Below are 6,762 nucleotides of genomic sequence, written 5' to 3'. Positions count from 1 at the left end.
GTTTTGACTTAAGAAAATATGACATCATTTTTATGAGAAAAACAATACCGATGTCACCATAACCTTATTTTAGGATTTTATTTCTAATTTAAACTCTGTAATCCAAGTTGGGCAACTGAAGTTTGGGGATTGTGGATAGCAGGAGAATATAGCTGGTTTAAGAATGTTTAGTAAAAAGCAGCCTTAGTAAATCATTCAGCAGAGCAATGAGGATTAAGGAAACCACTCAGCCTGAATCCACATCATCGGCAAATCTGATGTTTATAGTGGTCTCTGTATTGCCCAGACCTTTCGCAAACTATTTTTAGTGGCTAATTGTCCAGCTGCATTCCATCTTCACCTAGTTTCTCTTTCTTAGCCAAAAGGAAATTGAAACCCTGAGGAAGCACAAAAGCCAAGCCGTATATTAAATGGAACTGGAAATGCTGGAGTACTAGGATTAAAAAAAAAAAAGGAAAATGAAGAATCATCACAGGAAAATCTATCTATTTTGGGGGGGTTATTTAAAAAAAAAAAGATTGAACTTGTCTGTGAGAGTGTGTTGAAAAAGCATATCCAAGGGCTTTTGTGGCAGGATAAAGCAACAAAGAGATATAAATTAAAGACCAGCTTTTAAAAAGCAGATTAGAATAGTAAGAGATAAATGCAAATGAAGGGTCAAAGCAGCATGAAGCCAAGGGAGCAAGGACGTATGGAAAGCCCAGGGCAGGATGGAGAAATGGATAAAAGACATGCTGGATCAGAGGCTTGAGCTGTTACAGCAGCATCACTGAGGGCTGGATGAGTTACAGGCTTCTGTCAGCAGTGGTTTAGGAGTATTAGGTTTGCCTGAACTAGTCTGACATTTCCTCAGATGTGTTTATCAACTCTCTTTGAGGGCAGCTGGCCCCTGGCACTTCGCAGCTCTGAGGGGAGGAGCAAGAATTGATTCTTCATGATTGATGCTGCTGTGCTTGAATAAAGTCACTAATTCCTCTGCACAGCTGCACAGCAAGTTCCCCTCGTCCCCCAAGCACAGCTGGAATGCAGCCTGTGTGCACTACATGAAGCTGTGTATTATAACAGCCCCTGTTTATGGCAGACACCTGTAATACTTCAGCAGTCTACTATTTCATTGACTGGCTGGGGGGAATTGAGCAGACGTTTTTGTGCTAGGCAAGCTATGCAGAATGGGGTAGAGAGATGAAAATCACAGTGAAAACTTGGCACATCCCAAGTTCTTACACAGATAATTCTAAAATGACAAGCCCAAACAAAATGTGATACTCACAGTACTCAATGCTTAAAAAGGTATAAATAGCTGAGGAATTTCTAATCTACAAGGAAAGTTTCTCATAGACTGCACTTCAGTGTGTTAAATTTAAGCTTTCTCATCTTAATTTCCTTGTTTTAAGAAACACACAGTGCTTTCAATTTGAGAAGCCTATGCACAGGGTCTGTCTGAGACGTAATCAGATATATGCAGATGGGCAGTCAGATACACAGAGCACTAGGTAGCGTTCTAACAGCTCTGTTGTTAGCAGACAGTTTCTCTGCTTCGAACAGAGTTGACACCAGCCTTATTTTACAGCAAAAGTTCTCCATTTACAGTATCTGGATTAATTTATGTTCATATTAAGATAGGCTGGAACTAGATAAATTTAGAGAATCAGTCCAAAAGCAGGCAAGACAGTTGAATTACCTTTTCTTTTTCCCTAATACTTTAGAGTCGCAATTCTAAATTTTATTTAAGCCTCAACTTGTCCCTAAGACTAGTTCTATTGCGTGCTAATTTTTGGTAACCTGAAAGCCAGAAATATTGTAATAATCTAGGAATCCATTGAGTTTAGTGATGTCAGAAGGGATTTTTTTGTCTATACATAACACACATAGATTCTAAATGAACAGTGCTTCATCCTTTCTAAACTCAAGCTCTCTTGCTCTTTTTCAGATGCTCTCAAGTCATAATAAATTACACATGCATGTAAACTTTCTAAAGGACCATCTCCTGTACTGCTGTACGTGTTTCATTATAATCAAACCTATTGTACTGCGCCTAGATTCTGTACTGCCAGGACCCAGTGTTCCCATCATTAGATTAAAAACTGCATGAAAAAAAGGCAACATCTTTCTACTGAAGCACACCATCAAAACCTAAAGGTAGGTATCGATATTAAAGTATAAGCATGCTTACCATCACATATTGCACAGTTAGTTAAATATCTTGGGGAGTCGAAATAAGACATTTCTATTTGCTTTTCTTCTGTTAGGAAAGATTCCCTGAAAATATAGAAAACACTATTTTTCTTTAAAACACAACAGTCAGGGCCCTGGCAAACACTGAATGTTTTAATTTATCTCTACTTTTTCATTACCAGAGAGCCCCCATTATTTTTAAGCATCTTTCTTCATATGCCAGCATGGCAGTAAATAACATCCACAGTAGAAGCCAAACAGGTTCATTAGTTGTGCCTCCATCCATAGCTAACTGGCTCAGGAATATGGTCTTTTGCCAAGAATACCAGTAAGCACAGATTTATCTAACGTTACGCCTCTGTGAAGATTGCCTTGCATCATCATTCAAAGTCCTAATGCATTGAGCTCCCACTTCATCTGGGAATGCATTTGGCTTGCGTCTTGTCTTGAACAACAGTATTTCAGTTACTTCCTTTTAAAAGGGAGAGATTTCTTGACAGAGGAAAAGGAAAAGGGGTAAGGAGACAGCTCAATCTGGAGGTCAGGATATACCAGACTGGATCAATATTATAGCTAGTGATTGTGGTGTGCAGATTTCTTTCTACTCATCTTCAAACAACTCTTGCAAATTTGTCAGTGACACCCTAGAGAAAGGAACTCCACACAAAGTACCAGGACTGTTAAACTTGTAAAAAATAAGTGGTCAGGCATCAAGTGTGGAACATCCTGGAAGAGCCTGACTAGGACCATGTTAGCTTGTCCCACACAAGGAATTTTGTGTTGTTTTAGAAACCAGGAGAGGAGAAATGTCTAACATAAAAACAGTATCTTTAGAAGACAAACACTTTTTTTCTTTTTTGGTGTTACTGTTAATACCTTAGCTTATTTTCTGTGAACATTTTCACTGTTCATTGAAGACTTTCTTCATGGCTGTATGTGCATCAGGTCAGGAAAAAAAAAAAAAGCCTGAACTTTCACTTTTTGGCTTTATCTCACTGGCAGAAATCTGAAGTCTGATATCAAACTAAAGTACTTGCAGAAAGTACAGAAACATAAGTCAGATTTCTTCAGTTCTTTTCTTACAAAACAAATGGAAACTTTTTTATTAATCTTAAGTTTAGGAAGTGTTTGGAACTTGATATGAGAGAGGTTGCTTGGGTTTTTTAGAAATTCGTGTTGTTTTGGCAGCATCTGTATAATATTAAAGCATGTGGAATATTGAAAGTGTTTATATGTGATTAATTTTTCCTCAGTTGATGAAACCAGTTTCACAGTCATAGACTTTGATTCCCTATTCTCATTGTCAAAAATTACATCACACTGCAGTAAGTTATGCTTAGATATGTCAATTTTTGTTACATATCTAGAAAAAAAAATAGTAGACTCATGAAAAAAACAGCTTCTTCTTGTCTAAAGCCTCCTGCTGTTGAACTGAGCAAGATGAGTATAAATTTCCTGGAAAAAAAAACAGAACAAGAAGAAATATCTCCCAGATGAGTTCAGAATGCCTTGCAGCGATGTCAAGGTATCTGTCTTTCCAGACACTGTGGTAATTCCCAAGGGCTCTGCTAGCAGTCCAAAATGGAAACACAATTAGTGCTATCCAGGCTCCTCACCACAGCTTGCAGAAACAAACCATACAGACATTTTCTAATGACATCACCAGTGACTGTATTACTGGACCTAATGAAGGTCACCTCAGCGTTTTTGAGTAAAGGTTTTACACATTTCTCACCTTCAGCAACAGCAGCTACTAATAAAGCTCCCTTTATAGCAAGAAATGCAGTGCAGATGACAGCACTTGCAGATGGAGGAAATTTTGGGGTTGCTCATTGGCTGGAATCAGGGAATGTTATATAGGTGTCCCATGGAGGATGGAGAAGGCAGGAAGATCAGCTCGAAAGCAGCCTGGGTGAATCTCCTGCTTCCCATTCATGCCAGTGCGCGGATGCACTGGGGGCAGGGGAGGTGGCACCGATGGCTCTTGCCACTGGGCACGCTTCCCATGGGAAGGCAGGAAGCGGTGCAGGCCGGCACACCGAGGGGCCGGCGAGCGCTGCTGGTGCCTCGCTGCTCTCCTCGCTGGAGGAGGCGGCGGGCACAGCACGGCACCCGCTCTGCTGTGTGCCACAGGGCAGCAGAGCGAGACTCGCCAGTCCGCCGTTTTAAAGCACGCTCTGCTTAATTGTGAAGAAACATCTTTGGAAAATGAAAAATCGGCCGCCTCCGCAGAAGACTCTGGATTCACAGCAGCCTTCCCCGCCGCTCTGTACCACCCGCGCCGCCCCGCCCCGTGCGGGGGGACCCGCGGCCCCACCGCGACCACCCCCGCGGCGAAGGGAGCGGGTTCCGCGCACGGCCACGGCGCCCCACCCGCTCGGAGGCGGCTCTCCCTCCTCTCCTCTCTCCCGGTCGGAGGAGCCGGCTCTCCCTCTGGAGGCCTCCGGCGGCATCGGCCGTGCTCCACCGCTTATGTAACGCCGGGCCCGGCGGTACCCGGGGCTCCCGCGGGGCAGCCCTGCCATGGAAGCCCCAGTCCTGCGTCCACAAGGCTCTCAGGGCACACCGAGCATGCCGGCAGCGCTCTAGAAAGGCACCCGTAGCAGCTTACATATATGACTCCAACAAACGGGTATAGGTGAGCCCTGTTCCTGTAGTGCTTGGTGGACGTGGGAAACACTGCGGCCAAGCACTGGTGCATGATCTTCCCTCCCGTGGCTGAAGTGCCGCAGCCCGTCCCTGCACGCGGGCAGCGATCGCCCTGGGCTGTGCCGGGCCCAGCAGCTCAGCTCCTGCACGTTTGTTCTGGAGGAGCCGGCGGGAGAGTAAGGGATCTGGCAGTGCTCTGGTTGACCATGGCAAGACCCAGCTCCCTGCCAATAGCGAAACGCTGCACCCAGCCTCGACCGGACCCCCTGGAGAGAACAGATCCTCCCAGGGGATGGGTTTTAGCACCAACTCCGTGGAGCTGAGGACTGCTGAACCAAGGAATTGCCTAGGATAGTAGTCAGGGGGTAACACCAAGATTAGGATCAATCACTGTTTTCCCAGATGGAATGGGGAGGCAATGCTGCCAACAAGGAGTCATTCCATATAAACCCTTATGTGCAAGTACCCTAAAGCCCTGCAAATTCAAATGCTTTTCGGGCTTCCTGGCACAGCACGAGTTCAGTCATACAGGGGAAATAACCTGTTAGCCTCCTCCTCCTCTCACCTCAGCAATGGCAACTCATCCAGCCCCGTGCATCCTCACAACTCTGATCTACTCTCAGCAGAGGAAGGAGGCTGGAGAGAAGCTGTGATAGGAGCTGTGGGGGTATAATATGGGCTGCAAGTGCTATGATGCAGCCCACGGGTCTTCTCAGCACATCTGGCAGGCTGAGCCTCAACCTGCGGCAGCTGCCTGTCTGTTCAACAGCTCTGCGGTGGTTTGAGCCCCGTGCAGCCTGTGGGCTGCAGGTGCTGTTCTCTCCCCTCACCAAGTGCATATATTAATCTCCCTGTTTGATGTCGGTAACAATTGCTGTCGTGTTTGCAGTGCTAGAAACCAAACACCTTGCTGACAAGGTTTCTGAAAAAAACAAATGCATATTTTTGAAGTGTTGTGCTCAGGAGGATTTTTGTTGAGCTTTCTAGTTCTTTCTATAACCTAAAAAGAAAAAAAAAAGGCAAAGAATCATTACACCTCCGCTGTCCAGCCTCCAGCACAGAAATAAACCCAACAGGCTGGCTTGCCTGACAAGCTGTGAAGACTCAGATAATCCTGTCCAGCTTATTCTCCACTCAGGGGCAATTTGTTCCTTTTAAACCCCTTAACAGCATTTTGCCAAAGCTGCCATCAGGGAAATTGTGACACGAGCTGTGCAAATATTTACTAAGCCATCCCCACGCTCCTTCCCAAAGAACGAAGCATAGCCATGAGTTAATTTGGTATTACTGTTAACAGTCAGATTTTACTAAACGCGTTTGTTTCCAAAGCGTTTTCCTCAGCAAAAAGCCCCCGGAGCCCGCACGCACGCTCACGTCCGCCACCACCAAAACACCCAAAATCAGGCTCGTTAACCGTGGGTGCAGCCAAGGCCTGTGCCATTTTAGAAGAAAAAGACAAAAGCACCCTAAGGCCCCAGCGAGGATCGAACTCGCGACCCCTGGTTTACAAGACCAGTGCTCTAACCACTGAGCTATGGAGCCGCCGCTCAAAAGTCATCCCGGCTGTGTCTATCGAGCGTCCGCCTCCCTCCCCGCCGCCCCCTGCCGGGAGCTTCGGGCCCCGCCCGCCCCCGGCACAGCCGTACCACCCCCGGCACTGCACAGCCGTACCGCCCCCGACACAGCCGGACCGCCCCCGACACTGCACAGCCGGACCGCCCCCGGCACAGCCGGACCGCCCCCGGCACAACCGTACCGCCACCGCCCCCGGCCCAGCCGTACCGCCCCCGGCCCAGCCGTACCGCACCGCCACCGCCGCGCCGCAGCCGCCGCCGGGAGGAGCCCGCGGCCCGCCGGAGCCGCTCCTCGCCCGCCGGCAAGGCGCCGGCCGCCCTGTCTGTCACCTCGCCTCGCCCGCCCTGCCTCTCTCTCTCCTCG

At 47.1% G+C, this 6,762-nt stretch overlaps 1 non-coding gene across 1 annotated transcript; it reads right to left on the bottom strand.

Annotated features, from left to right (window-relative positions):
- Positions 1-6,293: 6,293 nt before the first annotated feature.
- TRNAT-UGU (transfer RNA threonine (anticodon UGU)) lies at positions 6,294-6,366 on the bottom strand. Its single transcript has one exon. It is a non-coding gene; the product is annotated as a tRNA-Thr (tRNA).
- Between the last annotated feature and the right edge of the window lie 396 nt (positions 6,367-6,762).

Source organism: Manacus candei, unplaced genomic scaffold (assembly GCF_025592945.1).
Source record: "Manacus candei isolate 608988 ecotype Guabito, Panama unplaced genomic scaffold, ASM2559294v1 h1tg000067l, whole genome shotgun sequence".
Taxonomy (NCBI): Eukaryota; Metazoa; Chordata; class Aves; order Passeriformes; family Pipridae; genus Manacus; species Manacus candei.
Note: the sequence above shows the minus strand (reverse complement) of the source record. Positions and strands in the feature narration are given on the sequence as shown.